This window comes from Melanerpes formicivorus, unplaced genomic scaffold (assembly GCF_026170545.1).
Source record: "Melanerpes formicivorus ecotype bairdi unplaced genomic scaffold, bMelFor1.0.p_v2 SCAF_89, whole genome shotgun sequence".
Taxonomy (NCBI): Eukaryota; Metazoa; Chordata; class Aves; order Piciformes; family Picidae; genus Melanerpes; species Melanerpes formicivorus.
In genome coordinates this window covers 2652058-2670698 of record NW_027142441.1, presented here as the reverse complement: position 1 = coordinate 2670698, position 18641 = coordinate 2652058, and positions in this window count along the sequence as shown.

Below are 18641 nucleotides of genomic sequence, written 5' to 3'. Positions count from 1 at the left end.
CTGGGGGTGGCTGCAGCCTGCTGCTGTGCCAGCCCCGTGCCAGCTGGAGGCACAGCCCTGCCATGGGGCTGGTTGGTGCTGGGGGTGGCTGCAGCCTGCTGCTGTGCCAGCCCCGTGCCAGCTGGAGCAGAGCCCTGCCATGGGGATGGTTGGTGCTGGGGGTGGCTGCAGCCTGCTGCTGTGCCAGCCCTGTGCCAGCTGGAGCAGAGCCCTGCCATGGGGATGGTTGGTGCTGGGGGTGGCTGCAGCCTGCTGCTGTGCCAGCCCTGTGCCAGCTGGAGCAGAGCCCTGCCATGGGGATGGTTGGTGCTGGGGGTGGCTGCAGCCTGCTGCTGTGCCAGCCCTGTGCCAGCTGGAGCAGAGCCCTGCCATGGGGATGGTTGGTGCTGGGGGTGGCTGCAGCCCCAGCTGGGGGGAGGGCAGGAGAGCAGGGAGCTGCCAGGGCCTGGGTGTGCCCCAGAGCTGCCTGCTGCCCTTCTCTCCTCTCTCTGCAGCCCCAGAGCATCCTTCAGGCCCTCTGAGCAGCAGCGCAGCAGGAGCAGCCCCAGAGTGCCTCCAGCCCCGGCTGAGAGCGCAGAGCCCTGGGGGATGCGTGGGCAGCCCTGGGGGTGCCCCGTGCGGGCCCTGGTGGGTGCCCGGTGCTGGCTTCTCAGCGCTGCTGAGGGGCAGGCGGCGCTGGGCTGGCCGCGGGGGCTGGGCAGGGCCGGAGCTGCCGGCAGGGAGCTGGGAGGAGAAGCTGCCAGGGCAGGGCTGGGGCTCAGGGCAAAGATGGCGGCCGGGCCCCGGCGGCCTACGGCTCCCATGGTGCTCTGCGCGGGCGGGAGGGGGTGGGGCTGTCGGCGTTCAAGAGCCAATGGGAGGCTGTGTTCGGGCACCGGCCAATGAGCGCAGGGGGCAGCTTTTGAAGCCCTGTGGCGCAGGCGGCGGTGAGTGGCGCTGGGGCCCCGGCAGCGGCGAGGGATAGGGAATGGCTGCGGGGGGCGGGGCCTGGGGGAGGGAGGGAGTGCCTGCTGCTGTGCCAGCCCCGTGCCAGCTGCGAGGCAAAGCCCTGGCATGGGGATGGTTGGTGCTGGGGGGGATGGCTGCAGCCTGCTGCTGTGCCAGCCCCGTGCCAGCTGCGAGGCAAAGCCCTGCCATGGGGATGGTTGGTGCTGGGGGGGATGGCTGCAGCCTGCTGCTGTGCCAGCCCCGTGCCAGCTGCAAGGCAAAGCCCTGGCATGGGGATGGTTGGTGCTGGGGGGGATGGCTGCAGCCCCAGCTGGGGGGAGTGCAAGACAACAGGGAGCTGCCAGGGCCTGGATGTGCCTCAGGAGGGGAGCTGCATTTGCTGTTTGTGCCCCAGTGCTGTCCTCATGCCCCTCTCCTCTCTGCAGCCCCAGAGCATCCTTCAGGCCCTCTGCGCAGGCAGTGCAGGAAGAGGAGCCCCAAAGTGCTCCCAGCGCTTGGCAGCAGCCTCCCTGCTTCCGGCCCCCAGCCAGTGAAGCTCTTACGGTGAAGACTTCAGCAGCCAGGAGCCCAGCCCAAGCTCCCAGCCCTTCTTCGACCTTCTCCCTTGGTGTGGGAGCTCTTCTTCGTCCCTTGCTTTGTGTCCGTTCCCGCTTCCGCACTTTTACACCCGGTGCCGTCCGCGGCGCCTCTGCCCCCCGGTCCCGCTCCCCCTCCCCGTCCGCATCTCTGCTTTCCTCCGGCCCGGTCCCGGTCCCCGTCCCCTCTGCGGCGCCGCTTTCCCTTGGTCCGGTCCCGGTCCCGGTCCCCGTCCCCTCCGCGGCGCCGCTTTCCCTTGGTCCGGTCCCGGTCCCGGTCCCCTCCGCGGCGCCGCTTTCCCTTGGTCCGGTCCCGGTCCCCGTCCCCTCCGCGGCGCCGCGTTCCCCTCTCCCGCCCCAGCCCTTTTTGCGGCTGGTTCCCCCTACCCCACTTCGCGGTTCCCATCCCTGTCCCCTCCCCTCTGCGCCGCGGTTCCCCCCTCCCCGTTTGTGGTGATCACTAAACGTTTGGTTTTTTGGCTCTTCAGACCTCCTCTGGCTACTTCTTGCCTCCCCTTTGGGGACCCTGGGGCTGGGGCTCCCGCGGGGGGCGCCTGGGCCAGGCCTTTCCTCCTGGGACGGGCTCCAGTCTGCCTTCCCCTCTCTGCCATCATCGCAGGGGCTCTGGGGCTCTTGTTCTTAGCCTCTGTGGATCAGGCAGCCCCACTCAGCTTCACAGGGGGAAGGTGAAACCAAAGGGCTCTCTTCTTTCTTCCCCAAGCTCCACTCCCTCATCTTGGTGTTTGTCTGCAGCTGTGGCATGAACTGAGACCACTCTGCCTCCCTTTTCATATAGCCATTAAGGCTGGAAAAGACTTCTGAGCCCATGGAGTCCAACCATCACCAACAGAGCATGTGCCCAAGAGCCATGGCCACACATTTCCTGAGCCCCTCCAGGCGTGGGGACTCCACCACCTCCCTGGGCAGCCTCTTCCACTGCCTGACCACTCTAGCTGTAAGAACTTCTTCCTAGTATCCAAGCTAAACCTTCCCTAGCACAGCTTGAGCCCATGACCTCTTGTCCTGTCATCAGTTACTGGGGAGAAGAGGCCTCCTTTCAGCTAGCTCTAGAGAGAAAGAAGTTGTCCTCTCCGCATCTTCCTCTTCAATGGCTTCTGCCTTGTGCAGGAATCTTCCAGTCCCAGCCAGAGCAGGAGCAGAGAATCCAGCACAGGTCACCCAGGAACACATCCAGACAGGGCTGGAAAGGCTCCAGAGAAGGAGACTCCACAACCTCCCTGGGCAGCCTGCTCCAGGCCTCTGGGAGCCTCACAGGCAAGAAGTTCTTCCTCATGTTGAGGTGGAGCCTCCTGTGCTGCAGCTTCCATTCATTGCCTGTCCCAGGGCACAAGTGAGCAGAGGCTGTCCTTGTCCTTGTCCCTGTCCCTTCCTTCCTGACCCCCAGCCCTCGGCTATTGATAGGCATTGATCAGATCCCTCTCAGCCTTCTCCTCTCCAGACTCAACACCCCCAGGGCTCTCAGCCTCTCCTCCCCAGGCAGTGCTGCAGTCCCTTCAGCATCCTTGGAGCCTCCCTTGGATTCTCTCCAGCAGATCCCTGTCCCTCCTGAGCTGGGGAGCCCAGAGCTGGATGCAATATTCCAGGTGAGGCCTCAGCAGGGCAGAGCAGAGGGGGAGGAGAACCTCCCTGGCTCTGCTGGCCACACTCCTCTGAATGCCCCCCAGGACCCCCTTGGCCTTCTTGGCCCCCAGGGCACATTGCTGTGCCATGCAGAGCTTGTTGCCCACCAGCACTCCCAGGTCCTGTTTCAACCTCTTCAAGGATGTGCTGCCTGTGGGAGCCTGGATGCTGCTCATAGCTCCTGTGAGGAGCTCCAGACAATGAAATATTCTCTTAACCTCTTTTGCTCCCCTGTTCCAAACCATTTCACCTTGTGCCTTGCACCAAGCCCTTTGAGAACCTCTCCAACTGCCAGCCACACAAGGTGAGTTTCTCACATCAGCCTTCATGCTACCTGTGCTTGCAGACAGGGCAAGATCCAACTTGGAGTCCTCAGGGAAAGGGAAAACCAAACCAAGGTTCTTGTGAGCCCTTCAGAATGCCAAATCATTTATTGCTCAGGGGTTAACCACCTGGGTTTCACAAATCATTTGGAATTCTTAGGAGTTGCTGCAGTCAGAACTAGGGGCTGGGGGTGGCTGACACCCCTCAGGCTGTGCTGTCATCCAGTGGGCTCTGGAAGAGCTGAGAGCTGGCTGCAGGTAACCCTCATGGAGGTCAGCAAGGACAAGGGCAGGATCCTGCATCTGGAGAGGAATAACAGCAGGCACCAGGACAGGTTAGGAGCTGCCCTGCTGGAGAGCAGCCATGGAGTCCTTGTGGAGAAGTTCTGCATGGGACAGCAATGTGCCCTGGTGCCCAAGAGAGCCAATGGGGTCCTGGGGTGCAGCAAGGAAAGTGTGGCCAGCAGGGCTGGGCAGGTTCTGCTCCCCCTCTGCTCTGCCCTGCTCAGACCACAGCTGCAATCCTGTGTCCAGCTCTGGGCTCCCCAGTTCAAGAGAGACAGAGACCTGCTGGAGAGAGGCCAAGGGAGAGCCAGGAGGATGCTTAGGGGACTTGAGCATCTCCCCTGTGAAGAGAGACTGAGAGCCCTGGGGCTGTTTAGTCTGGAGAAGAGAAGGCTGAGAGGGATCTGATCAATGTCCATCAATAGCTGAGGGCTGGGGGGCAAGGGGAGGGGGGCAAGCTCTTGTGGGTGGTGCACAGCAATAAGCCAAGGAACAGTGGAGACAAACTTGAACAGAGAGGGTTTCAGCTCAAACTGAGGAGGAACTTCTTTAGATTGAGGGTGGCAGAGCCCTGGAGCAGGCTGCCCAGAGAGGTTGTGGAGTCTCCTCTAGAGACTTCCCAAACCCTTCTTCCTGTATGCATTCCTGTGCAGACTGCCCTGGGTGCTGCTGCTCTGGCAGCCACGTTCACCTAGATCTATGAATACTGTGCTCACAGGTGAATGTTTTGCAGCACAGGGGTGAGCACATGCAGGCACAGTCTCTTCTCTTCAGGCCAATGGCATCCTGGGCTGCATCAAAAGAAGAGTGCCCAGCAGATGGAAGGAGGTGAGAGTGCCACTCTGCTCTGCTGAGACCTCACCTGGAGTACTGTGTAGAGACCTGGGGCACTCAATGTAAGAAGAACATCAACCTGAGACAGCAGGTCTGGGTCACAGCCCTGTGAGGAGAAGCTAAGGGAGCTGGGGTTGCTTAGCCTGGAGAAGAGGAGGCTCAGGGGTGACCTCGTTGCTCTCTACTACTACCTGAAGGGAGGTTGTAGCCAGGTGGAGGTTGGTCTCCTCTCCCAGGCAAGCAGCACCAGAACAAGAGGACACAGTCTCAAGCTGTGCCAGGGAAAGCTTAGGCTGGAGGTGAGGAGAAAGTTCTTCCCAGCAACGTCTTAGCTATCCAAGTGCTTGCACTGCTAACTCCTATCGACAAAACAACTTCTGTGTGTCCCCAGCTGGAGCAGGTGCTGTGCATTTGCATATGCTCCTCAGCTGTCTTGGGAGCAGAGTACATGCAATTTCCAGAAGACAATGAAGTGCCATGAGATAGAAGAGCATTTAATTTCTTACCCAAAACAAAAGGAAAACATTTCCAGGTCAGAACAGAAATGAGATTCTTCCTGATTTCAGGTAGCTGAGCAATGAGAAATGCCAAGGGAAGTCATGGAACTCCAGCAGGGTGGATTTAGATTAAACATCAGGAAGAGGTTCTTCACTAGGAGGGTGGTGGAACGCTGGAACAGACTTGCCCAGGGAGGTGGTGGAAGCCTCACCCACTGAGACATTTCAAGTCAAGCTTGCTGGGGCTGTGTGCAACCTAATCTAGATGGGGATGTCCCTGCTTACTTCAGGGGTGCTGGGCTGGATGACCTTTAAGGGTCCCTTCCAACACAATGCATTCTATGATTCTATAAAGTACAGAATCAGAGGATCCCAGAGTTGTCAGGGCTGGAAAACACCTTCAGGATCAGCCAGTTCCACTCCCCCTGCCATGGGCAGGGACACCTCACACCACAGCAGGTTGCTCACAGCCACCTCCAGCCTGGCTGCAAACACCTCCAGGCAGGAGGCTTCCACCACCTCCCTGGGCAACCTGTGCCAGGCTCTCACCACCCTCTTGGGGAACAACCTCTTCCTCACAACCAATCTCAGTCTCCCCACTTCTAGTTTTGCTCCATTCCCCCCACTCTTCTCACTCCCTGACACCAGCTTTCCTGGAGCCTCCTTCTGAGAGCTGAAATTATAGAATGTTCTGTAGCAAGCAAAAGAACAAAAACCATTCAAAAAGAGGAGGACAACAGCAAAGGGCCAGGCAGGCCATGCCTGTGAGAACCAGCAGGCCCACAGCTTGCAGAGCCATCATCTCCGCTGACATTTCTCTGTTCACAATCCATTTCCTTTGCCACTTCCTGAACTGATACTCAAATTAAGTAGCTTCTCATAATTAGCACTCTTAAGAAACTGAAGAATATTTCATGATGAAAATTAAGTGAGAAGGTTTGGTTGGTTTGTTTGTTTGTATCATTAGGAGCTGCATTTAACAAGTCCAAGTGCTGGGTACTGCACTTTGGCCACAACAGCCCCAGGCAGTGCTACAGGCTGGGGTCAGAGGGGCTGAGAGCAGCCAGGCAGAGAGGGACCTGGGGGTAGCGGTGTGCCCAGGGGGCCAAGAAGGCCAATGTGGTGGTTCAGGCTGGGTGCCGGCCCCTGATGCCACTGCACAAGCCACACCTGGGATGTCCCACAGGGGTCCAGCCCAGTGGGTGGGCACAGGGAGCCAGGTATATGCTCTGAAGGGAGGCGAATCTGCTTCTGCTTCACCTTGACTGCACTGTTTTCATAGTTTCATAGCTTCATTCAGGGTTGGAAGGGACCACAAGGATCATCTAGTTGCAACCCCCCTGCCATGGGCAGGGACACCCCACACTAGATCAGGCTGGACAGAGCCTCATCCAGCCTGGGCTTAAACACCCCCAGGGACAGGGCCTCGACCACCTCCCTGGACAACACATTCCAGGGCTTCACCACTCTCATGGTGAAGAACCTCCTCCTCACATCCAGCCTGAATCTCCCCACCTCCAGCTTCATTCCATTCCCCTTAGTCCTAGCACTACCTGAGATCCTGAGAAGTCCTTCCCCAGCCTTCCTGTAGCCCCCTTCAGATACTGGAAGGCCACAATGAGGTCACCTGGGAGCCTTCTCTTCTGCAGACTGAACAACCCCAACTCCTTCAGTCTGTCCTCAGAGGTGCTCCAGCCCTCTGCTCATCCTTGTGGCCCTTCTCTGGACACCTTCCAGCACCTCCACATCCCTCTTGTAATAGGGTGTTTAGGAAGAGCCTGGATGAGGCACTTGGGGCCATGGTTGAGTTGATCAGATGGTGTTGGGTGATAGGTTGGGTGAACCCAAAGACTGATTAAAATCTCTCCCACCCTCTTTAAAAAATATTTTAATGCATCTTTAGGTGGTTTTAGGAAGTGCTATGAGTTTTGAATGTATTTTAATGAATTTTCAGAGGCTTTGGGGAATTTTAAAGAAACTTTGATGATTTTTGGGAGGTTTTAAACCTTTCTGAAAAGTGTTGAGCTCTTAAGCGTAGAAACTCAGACGTCTGCAGTGACCGCAGCAAGAGGTTTGCCCAGAGGCTCTTCTGGCACCACTGCACCCAGCACCAGCCAGAGGCCCTGCAAGTGTGGTGACTGCAGCTACAGAGAACCACAAGCACCATGACAAAAGAGAGAGATCCCAAAACATACCCAAGAACCTCTCACCCCCACCTGGGGGTACACCCAAAACCCCAGAAGGCTCTTTGTCTCCCCCCAAGCCAGGCCCAAGAGAGGCAGCTCACCCCATTACCTAGGCAGCGGTAAGGGAAGAAAGAGGAAGTGAGGACCCCCCATGGATGTTTTATAGGGCATTAGGGGATGAAATACCTGGCTTCCTGTGCCCACCCACCGGGCTGGACCCCTTTGGGACATCCCAGGTGTGGCTTGTGCAGTGGCATCAGGGGCCGGCACCCAGCCTGAACCACCACAAAGACAAGAAGAAGAAGGAGAAGAAGAAGAAGAAGATGAAGAAGAAGAAAGGGAAGATAAAGTTGAAGAAGAATGAGGAAAAGAAAAAGAAGCAGCAGCAGAAGAATGAGGAGATGAAGAATGTTATAAATGGCAAAGCCAATTATAATTTGATTAAAAATAATTCTTGTTTTGAAAAGAGCTATTCAAGGCAATAAAAGGCAAGAAAACAGCCCTGGGTGCCCGGGGAGTCTGTGCTCCCCAGCACGCACACTAAGCACAGTCTAGTTCCTAATACATATTCATACAAAACCATGTCTCTAATCAGATTAATTCCTAAAATAGGCATCCTGGTGGTCCTTCTAGTGGCGAAATCCTTCAGTTGGTCAACAGCACATCTCACAGAGGAGGAGAAGAATCAAAGGAGAAGAATCGAAGAAGAAAGGAAGAAGATGGGCAGGGACACCCCACACTAGATCAGGCTGCCCAGAGCCTCATCCAGCCTGGCCTTAAACACCTCCAGGGACAGGGCCTCGACCACCTCCCTGGACAACCCATTCCAGGGTCTCACCACTCTCATGGGGAAGAACCTCCTCCTCACTTCTAGCCTGAATCTCCCCACCTCCAGCTTCATTCCATTCCCCCTAGTCCTATCACTAAGTGAGATCCTGAGCAGTCCCTCCCCAGCCTTCCTGTAGCCCCCTTCAGATCCTGGAAGGCCACAATGAGGTCACCTGGGAGCCTTCTCTTCTGCAGACTGAACAGCCCCAACTCCTTCAGTCTGTCCTCAGAGGTGCTCCAGCCCTCTGCTCATCCTTGTGGCCCTTCTCTGGACACCTTCCAGCACCTCCACATCCCTCTTGTAATAGGGTGTTTAGGAAGAGGCTGGATGAGGCACTTGGGGCCATGGTTGAGTTGATCAGATGGTGTTGGGTGATAGGTTGGACTGGATGATCTGAAAGGTGTTTTCCAACCTGGTTGATTCTATTCTATTCTATTCTATTCTATTCTATTCTATTCTATTCTATTCTATTCTATTCTATTCTATCCTATCCTATCCTATCCTATCCTATCCTATCCTATCCTATCCTATTCTAAGATTAGAAGCAGAAGAAGAATAAGAATCAAAAAAGAAGAATCAAAAAAGAAGAATCAAAGAAGAATTGAAGAACAGGAAGAAGAAAAAGTAAATTAAGAAGAAGAATGATAGAAGACAGAATCAAAGAAGAGTCAAAGTAGAAAAAGAAGAATCATAGAAGAAGAATATCAGAAGCAGAATAATCAAAGACGAAGAATCAAAAAAGGAGAAGAATCGATGAATCAAAGAAGAAGAACTAAGGAACAGGAAGAAGAAGTAAATGATGATGAAGAAGAATAAAAATGGAAGATGAAGAATCAAAGAAGAAGAAGAATCAAAGAAGAAAAAAGAGGAATTGAAGAAGACTTGAAGCAAAGAAGAATCAATGAAGAATAATCAAAGTATTGCAGAAGAAGAACTGAAGAAGAATCAAAGAAAAATTGAAGAACAATCAAAGAAGAGAAGGAGAATCAGAATCGAAGAATAAGAATTGAAGAATCGAAGAGGAACAAGAAGAAGGAGAAGGAGAAGAAGAAGAAAAGAGGAACTGAAGAAGAATCAAAGAACTGAAGAAGAAGAAGAGGAAGGAGGAGGAGGAGAAAGAGGAGAATCTAAGGAGATCCGCCTCCCACCTCTGGAATACACTACTGCTCCCAGCCAGGAGAAGTCTCCATGCACACAGGATCTGGAGGAGCCACCTCCAAAGTCTGGGCCTTCTGTGCCAGCTCCTGCATTTACTGCCATCCCAGTTCAAGTGGATTTTTGTGGTGGGAGGTACAGGAGGAAAAACGCAAGAACTGTATTGCCAACCAGAGTCCAGAGGGACAGAAACCTGGCAACAGCTGCTGAGAGGGGAGTGGCCGGTTGTCTCGCATCAGAAGGAGCAGACCAGGTGTCCAAAGCGTGGCCAGAGCAGTGTGTTGGGCAGCAAACTGGAGTGGCAGCATTAAAGCTGTGCAGCCTCTGCCTTGGTGTTTTGGAGCGTTGCTGCTTCCAGGTGCTGCTGCAGACTGCTCCATTTTACGTTTCCTTTTTCACCTCAAACCAGTCCATCTCTTTGAGAGTCCCATTTGCTTGCAGCTCTCCATGGTGGGGTTGCTCTGCCACAGAGGATCCTTTTTCCACCAGAGAAAATTGGTATGGCCTGGCAGCAAAGGTGGAGCGTGGGAGCTGGGCTGCAGTACCTGGGCACCTGTTTCCTCACTGCTGCTCTGCAGTGCTTGACCCACACACTGCCTCTCACCAATCCCACGCTTTCTCTGGAGCACAGCTGCTCCTGTGAGTACCTCCTAGCATCCTCTCTCACCAGAAAACACCCTGTCAGGCAGACTTAATGGATGTTTGCATTCTCTATGGTTCTGTGTCCTCCAATGCCACAAAACCTTTGGCATCTCTTCACTGAATCCATGAAATGATGGCCATGTCTGGGTGCAAGGGCAAGCTCCCCTTGGTGGGAGGGAAGGGAAGGGAAGGGAAGGGAAGGGAAGGGAAGGGAAGGGAAGGGAAGGGAAGGGAAGGGAAGGGAAGGGAAGGGAAGGGAAGGGAAGGGAAGGGAAGGGAAGGGAAGGGAAGGGAAGGGAAGGGAAGGGAAGGGAAGGGAAGGGAAGGGAAGGGAAGGGAAGGGAAGGGAAGGGAAGGGAAGGGAAGGGAAGGGAACTGGCTGGAGCAGCCAGCACAGCAGTGTGGAACATCAGGGGCAAGTGATGCCCAGTGTGATGCCTCTGTTCCATGAGCCCTCTTCCTTTTGTTTAAGGTGTCACATTTTAATGCTAAGAAATCATCTGTTTTCTGCTTTCATATCCTTAGTTCCATGTTCCTCTACTTAGCTGTTCCTGATGGATACAGAAGCTTCAAACTAAACACAGCAAATGAACTCTTATGGGCCATGCCATAGAAGGCAAAGGAGCAGGACAGGAGGAGTGGCACTGACTTTCCATTGCAAAAGGAGGTTTGAAACAGATCATCTGAATCATTCTGTAGCTGTGCTAGTGCAGCACACTTCCCTTTCATGGATCCAGAGATGCTTCTCTACCTGCATCCAGCCAAACTGCTTGGACAAAACAGTGGCTGTCCAGCGGGGCCTTCACCGGCACAGTCGGCACGGCTCAGACTCAACAAGGTTGTGAACAATGTGAGTGGTAACAGAAGCAGCAGGGTCCAAACCAACAACTTTTTGTCCCCATGGTGGAATTAGGGGCTTTGCCTCAGCAGGGGCTTGTGCATGATCAGAAAAGCATTGTAGGAAGGTCTGCCCTAGCAGTGTGCATGCTGCTGGCTGATGATCAGCCAGACCTGCCAGGACTTTTTCAATGACAGCTGCCAAAGCAGAGATCAAAACCATTGCCTTCAAAGAAGGCAATCAAATATTGAATAGAATTCCATTTGAATAAAAATCAATCACATTGACTAATAATCCACTTGTTGCCCTGAGGCAAGCCAAGGATGAAGCACTGGGACACCCCAAGGGAACTGGGGGGGTTCACCTGACAGGATAGCACTGCCAGCCCGGCTGAAGTGCCTCTGTGCAGATGCACGCAGCTTGGGCAACACACAGCATGAATTATGGGCACTGTGCTGCTGGGATGCCATGGCCTAGAGGCTATCACTGACACTGGGTGGGATGATTCCCATGACTGGAAGGTAGGGATGGATGGGTATCAGCTCTTCAGGAAGGACAGGCAGGGCAGGAGGGGAGGAGGTGTTGCTCTCTGTGTCAGTGAGCAGCTGGAATCAGTGGAGCTCCAGCTGGGCAAGGGTGATGAGCTGGTGGAGAGCACATGGGTGAAGATTAAGGGGAAGCCAGGGGAAGGTGATGTTACTGTAGGGGTCTGCTACAGGCCACCTGACCAGCAGAACCAAGCAGATGAGGCCCTCCACAGGCAAACAGAAGTGGCTTTGTGTTCACAGGCCCTGGTCCTCATGGGTGATTTCAACCACCCTGACATCTGCTGGGGAGACAACACAGCAAGGCACCAGCAATCCAGGATGTTCCTGGGATGCATAGATGACAACTTCCTCCTCCAAATGGTCCAGGTGGCTGGCAATGGTCCATGGCCAAGTGGAGGCCAGGGACAAGTGGAGCCCCTCAGGGCTCAGTCCTGGGACCAGGCTTGTTTAACATCTCTGTTGGTGCCATGGAGAGTGGCACTGAGGCTCCCTCAGCCCCAAGCTGTGTGGTGCAGCAGGCAGCTGGAGGGAAGGATCCATCCAGAGGGGCCTGGACAGGCTGCAGAGCTGGGCCCAGGACAACCTCAGGAGGTTCAACAAGACCAAGGGCAAGGTCCTGCAGCTGGGGCAGGGCAATCCCAGGCACTGCTATAGGCTGGGCAGGGACTGGCTGGAGAACAGCCCTGGAGAAAAGGCCTTGGGGGTGCTGGGGGAGGAGAAGCTCAGCAGGAGCCAGCAGGGAGCACTTGCAGCCCAGAGAGCCAAGCAGAGCCTGGGCTGCAGCAAGAGAAGTGTGGCCAGCAGGGCCAGGGAGGGGATTCTGCCCCTCTGCTCCACTCTGCTGAGACCACAGCTGCAGCTCTGGGGCCAGCTCTGGAGCCTCTGTGCCAGGAAGGATCTGGAGGTGCTGGAAGGTGTCCAGAGAAGGGTCACAAGGAGGAGCAGAGGGCTGGAGCTGCTCTGCTGTGAGCACAGCCTGAGGGAGTTGGGGTTGTGCAGGCTGGAGAGGAGAAGGCTCTGAGGAGACCTCATTGTGGCCTTCCAGGATCTGCAGGGGGCTCCAAGAAAGCTGGGGAGGGACTTTTGAGGGTGTCAGGGAGTGATAGGACTGGGGGGATGGAGCAAAAGTAGAAGTGGGGAGATTGAGATTGGCTGTGAGGAAGAAGTTGTTTCCCATGAGGGTGGTGAGAGCCTGGCACAGGTTGCCCAGGGAGGTGGTGGAAGCCTCCTGCCTGGAGGTGTTTGCAGCCAGGCTGGAGGTGGCTGTGAGCAACCTGCTGGAGTGTGAGGTGTCCCTGCCCATGGCAGGGGGTTGGGACTGGCTGATCCTGGATGTCCCTGCACGACCAACATTTGTCATCAATCACAGCAAGGAATCCTGCTTGCTCAGTTCTCCAGGGCTGGATCTTACAGAAAGATTACACTTGCCTGGATTTTCACTTTAAAAAGATCAAAGGCATGGGCAACACTTTTGGGGTGTTTGCAAGCCCCTTCTGCTTACTCCACAACCTCCCTGGGCAGCCTGTTCCAGTCTCTCTCTACCCTCACTTGAAATTATTTCTCCCTGATGTCCAGTCTCAATCTCCCCTCTTCCAGCTCAAAGCCACTGCCACTTGTCCTGTCACCACAGCCCTTGTCACATGTCCCTCCCCAGCTTTCTTGTAGGCCCCTTCAAGTATGCCATGCTGTGGAGGTCCTGCCCCTGCCTTGCAGGCAGTTCTCGCTGCGTGGCTCTCCGGGGGCGGCGCTGAGCCGGGGCAGGGGATGCTGCACGCTCAGTGTGAGAGTTACAATTCAGTGTGATGCAGGGTCCTGCAGCTGGGTGGAGGCAATCCCAGGCACAAATCCAGGCTGGGCAGTGGCTGGCTGGAAAGTAGCCCTGAGGAGAGAGACTTGGGGGTGCTGGTGGACAAAAAGCTCACCAGGAGCTCTCAGTGTGCACTTGCAGCCCGCAAAGCCAATCAGATCCTGGGCTGCAGCAGGAGAAGTGTGGCCAGCAGGGCAAGGGAGGTGATCCTCCCCCTCTGCTCAGCTCTGGGGAGACCCCACCTGGAGTACTGTGTCCAGTTCTGGAGCCCCTATGACAAGAGGGATGTGGAGGTGCTGGAAGGTGTCCAGAGAAGGGCCAGGAGGATGAGCAGAGGGCTGGAGCTGCTCTCCTGTGAGGACAGACTGAAGGAGTTGGGGCTGGAGGCCAGTCACCAGTGGTGTCCCCCAGGGATCAGTGCTGGGCCCTGTCCTCTTCAACATATTCGTTGATGATCTGGATGAAGGGGTAGAGTCAGTCATCAGCAAGTTTGCAGATGACACAAAGTTAGGGGCAGATGTTAGTCAGTTAGAGGGCAGAAAGGCTCTGCAGAGGGACCTCGACCGACTGGACAGATGGGCAGAGGCCAACAGGATGGCATTCAACAAGTCCAAGTGCCAGGGGCTGCACTTTGGCTACGGCAATCCCATGCAGAGCTACAGGCTGGGGTCAGAGTGGCTGAGAGCTGCCAAACAGAGAGGGACCTGGGGGTGCTGATCGACAGCCACCTGAATATGAGCCAGCAGTGTGCCCAGGGGGCCAGGAGGGCCAATGGCATCCTGGCCTGCATTAGGAATAGTGTGGCCAGCAGGAGCAGGGAGGTCATAGTGCCCCTGTACTCTGCTCTGGTTAGGCCGCACCTTGAGTACTGTGTCCAGTTCTGAGCCCCTCAGTTTAAGAAGGACATTGAAACACTTGAAGGTGTCCAGAGAAGGTCAACAAGGCTGGGGAGAGGCCTTGAACACAGCCCTGTGAGGAGAGGCTGAGGGAGCTGGGATTGTTTAGCCTGGAGAAGAGGAGGCTCAGGGGTGACCTCATTGCCCTCTCCAACTACCTGAAAGATGGTTGTAGCCAGGAGGGGGTTGGCCTCTTCTCCCAGGCAACCAGCACCAGAACAAGGGGACACAGTCTCAAGCTGCGCCAGGGGAGGTTCAGACTGGAGGTGAGGAGGAAGTTCTTCACCGAGCGAGTCATTCGTCATTGGAACGGGTTGCCCAGGGAGGTGGTTGAGTCATCGACCCTGGAGGTGTTCAAGGGGAGATTGGATGTGGCACTTGGTGCCATGGTCTAGTCATGGGGTCTGTGTTGATAAGTTGGACTCGATGATCCTCGAGGTCCTTTCCAACCTAAGTGATACTGTGTTCAGTCTGCAGAAGAGAAGGCTCCCAGGTGACCTCATTGTGGCCTTCCAGGATCTGAAGGGGGCTACAGGGAGGCTGGGGAAGGACTTCTCAGGATCTCAGGTAGTGATAGGACTAGGGGGAATGGAATGAAGCTGGAGGTGGGGAGATTCAGGCTAGATGTGAGGAGGAGGTTCTTCCCCATGAGAGTGGTGAAGCCCTGGAATGGGTTGTCCAGGGAGGTGGTTGGGGCCCTGTCCCTGGGGGTGTTTAAGAGCAGGCTGGATGAGGCTCTGGGCAGCCTGATCTAGTGTGGGGTGTCCCTGCCCATGGCAGGGGGGTTGGAACTAGATGATCCTTGTGGTCCCTTCCAACCCTGAATGAAACTATGAAGCTATGATGAATCCTCTCAAGATAGCTCAGAATGAGCTTTTCATTGTAGCGGATCAACGATTTGCCTTGTCAGTGCCTGCAGCGGTTGGTGAAAAGCTACAATCCAAAAGCATTTGGACAGTGTCAGTGGAAAGGTTCAGAGAGGAAAAGGAGGCAGCAAGCTTGAGAGCAAGCAGAGAAAAATAATCAGAAAAGAATCCAGTGTAAAGCGAAGTAGATGGGGTTGAGATGGAAGGTGTGTGAAACGCAGGGGAAAAACAGAATGCTGGTAAGAACAACAGGAATAGGCACAGGGACAGTAAGAGTAATAAACATGAGTAATTCATAGTTTCATAGTTTCATAGTGCAAGGACCCTGCACTTGCTCTTATTGAACTTCATGAGGTTGGCTTGTGCCCACCTCTCCAGCCTGTCCAGCTCCCTCTGGATGGATCCCTTCCCTCCAGCTGTCTGCTGCACCACACAGCTTGGTGTCAGCAGCAAACCTGCTGAGGGTGCACTCAATGCCACTGTCCATGGCACCCACAAAGATGTTGAACAAGACAGGTCCCAGGACTGATCCCTGCGGGACTCTGCTTGTCCCTGGCCTCCCCTGGGACATGGAGCCATTGACAGCCACTCTTTGGGTGCAGCCATCAAGCCAGTTCCTTATCCATCTAGTGGTCACCCATCACACCCATGTGTCACCAGCCTGGAGACCAGGCTGTGGTGCGGGACAGTGTCGAAGGCTTTGCTCAGGTCCAGGTAAACGACATCAGTTGCTCTCCCCTCATCTATTAATTTTGTCACCTGCTCATAGAAGGCCACCAGGTTGGTCAGGCAGGATTTGCCCTTGGCAAAGCCATGCTGACTGCTCCCAATCACCTCTTCACTATTCTTTTGAGCGAGTAGTGACTCCAGGAGGATCTGCTCCATGATCTTTCCAGGCACAGAGGTGAGACTGCCTGGCCTGGAGTTCCCTGGTTCCTCCTTCTTACCCTTTTTGCAGATGGGGTGATGTTTCCCCTGTTCCAGTCTGTGGGGACTTCACCAGACTGCCAGGACTTTTGAAATATAATGGAGAGGGGTTTAGCAACCTCCTCTGCCAGTTCTCTCAGCACCCCTGGGTGTATCCCGTCGGGTCCCATGGACTTGAACACTTTCAGGTTCTTCAGATGATCACCAACCTGATCTGCACTTCCCATGGGCAGTTCTTCCTCCCCGTCCCTGGCTTTGACTTCCATAACATCAGGAGTGTGGCTGGAGGCCCTTGCAGTGAAAACTGAGGCAAAGAAGTTATTAAGTACCTCAGCCTTTTCCTTTTATGAGAGTCTATCATTGTAATGAGTAATGAGTGGGTCTAATAAACTACAAGGTGTAATTAACAGTAGTGAGATCAGTGTCTGTGGTTACAATGGAATATGATAGCTGACAATTATGATTAGTAATTACTTGTTATAAAATATTATAAGTAATAATAAATAAAACTTTACCCATTTGTCTCTTTTTTCTCTGTGCCACTTCCCAACCCTCTGCACTGACTGGACAATGGGATGACTCTCAGCATAAACTCATGAGCTTGGAGTGGTGTTTGTCAGCTCAGTCCTTCTCAAAGGTGCTCAGTCCTGCCCTTGAAGTGATCTGATTAGGCAAGGACAACACAGGTGGCAACAGCTACCAGGAAAGGCTCCCGGGGCTGTCTCTTCCTTTTACTGGAGATGAGTTTGCTGTCTTAGGGCCTTATGCAGAGCAGCTCTGTCTCTGCAGATAGTGCTTGCAGGTTATTTGAATGCTGTTCGCTACAGTTTCCTGTGCCGTAGCTTGTTACAATTGCTGACAGGCCTGGATCGTCTCCCTCTAAATCTAACCAGCAGCAAATGCTAAACCCATCTTTTTCCATGGCTCTGGCAGAACAGGGAGCGCTGCTGTGACATGGAAGAATGACAGTCAGGCCTGGCAGCCTTCGGTTGTAACTGTGACAGGCTCTACACAGCTTGTGGAACTCACAGCTGCTGTGCATGCATTTGAGTTATCACAGTCTCACACTCTCACAGTATCACTTAGGTTGGAAAGGACCTTGGGGATCATCGAGTCCAACCTATCAACACAGACCCCATGCCTAGACCATGGCACCAAGTGCCACATCCAATCTCCTCTTGAACGCCTCCAGGGTCGATGACTCAACCACCTCCCTGGGCAGCACATCCCAATGACGAACAACTCGCTCGGTGAAGAACTTCCTCCTCACCTCCAGTCTAAACCTCCCCTGGTGCAGCTTGAGACTGTGTCCCCTTGTTCTGGTGCTGGTTGCCTGGGAGAAGAGGCCAGCCCCTTTCCTGGCTACAACCACCCTTCAGGTAGTTGTAGAGGGCAATGAGGTCACCCCTGAGCCTCCTCTTCTCCAGGCTAAACAATCCCAGCTCCCTCAGCCTCTCCTCACAGGGCTGTGTTCAAGGCCTCTCCCCAGCCTTGTTGACCTTCTCTGGACACGCTCAAGTGTTTCGATGTCCTTCTTAAACTGAGGGGCCCAGAACTGGACACAGTACTCAAGGTGCTGCCTAACCAGAGCAGAGTACAGGGGCACTATGACCTCCCTGCTCCTGCTGGCCACACTATTCCTAATGCAGGCCAGGATGCCATTGGCCCTCCTGGCCACCTGGGCACACTGCTGGCTCATATTCAGGTAGCTGTCGATCATCACCCCCAGGTCCCTCTCTGTTTGGGAGCTCTCCAGCCACTCTGACCCCAGCCTATAGCTCTGCATGGGATTGCCGTAGCCAAAGTGCAGCCCCTGGCACTTGGACTTGTTGAATGCCATCCCATTGGATTCTGCCCATCTGTCCAGTCGGTCGAGGTCCCTCTGCAGAGCCCTTCTGCCCTCTAAGTGACTAACATCTGCCCCTAACTTTGTGTCATCTGCAAACTTGCTGATGACTGACTCTACCCCTTCATCCAGATCATCGATGAATATGTTGAAGAGGACAGGGCCCAGCACTGATCCCTGGGGGACACATTATTTACTAATGAGCAGATTCTAATTATGTTGCAGGAACTGTAAGGAGAATTAATAATTACTTCATCGAGGCAGTCAGTAACAGACAGCTTTTCAAGCTTTTAATATTGCCAGCTCGTTTGGTAAGGAACAGATGCCATCCCTATTTGACTGCTCACTCACACACAGCTTTGCCTGGACCTCCAGCAGTAGGCAATGATGCTTCTGGTGCTCTCGCCCTCACGGCTGTGATCCCTCATAAATTCCAACAGGCTCCTGTTTCACAGCATCTCTTTCACCAGAATGTCTCTGCCTTGACGAAACACTTTGCACTCACTAGGGAACAAGCACAGCAAATTGGCAACGCCTGCCTCCCCTCCCCAGGAAGAAGGTTAAGAGCAGATGAACTCTGGCAGATGGCTGCCACACAAAGGGCAGCTCTGGGGCACTTGGAGCTCATGCACATAGTGAAGGTGCTCTTGCTGGACTCATGGTGGCTTCAGGCCACACAGGCCACCGGTGTGCGGTGTGAAATGGCATCTGCTGCGCTGCTCCGCCTCTGCAAGTGAAAGCAGAGCAGAGACCTGCCGCTGTGTCTTGCAAAGCTGGGATCAAACAGGCTCCGGGCACAGCCCGTGGCGCCGCGGGGCAGTCCTGGCACACGTGCAGGGCACCTGGGCAACCGTGCTAGAGAGGCAAAGAAAGGGCAGTGCCCCAGGAGCCACCCCACAAGAAAGGTCAGATGAAGCTACATTTGTTCTGAGTTTTTAAGCCATTCATCTGCTCCATTTTCCCCCACTGCCTCAGAAAGCCATTCTAATCATCAGATG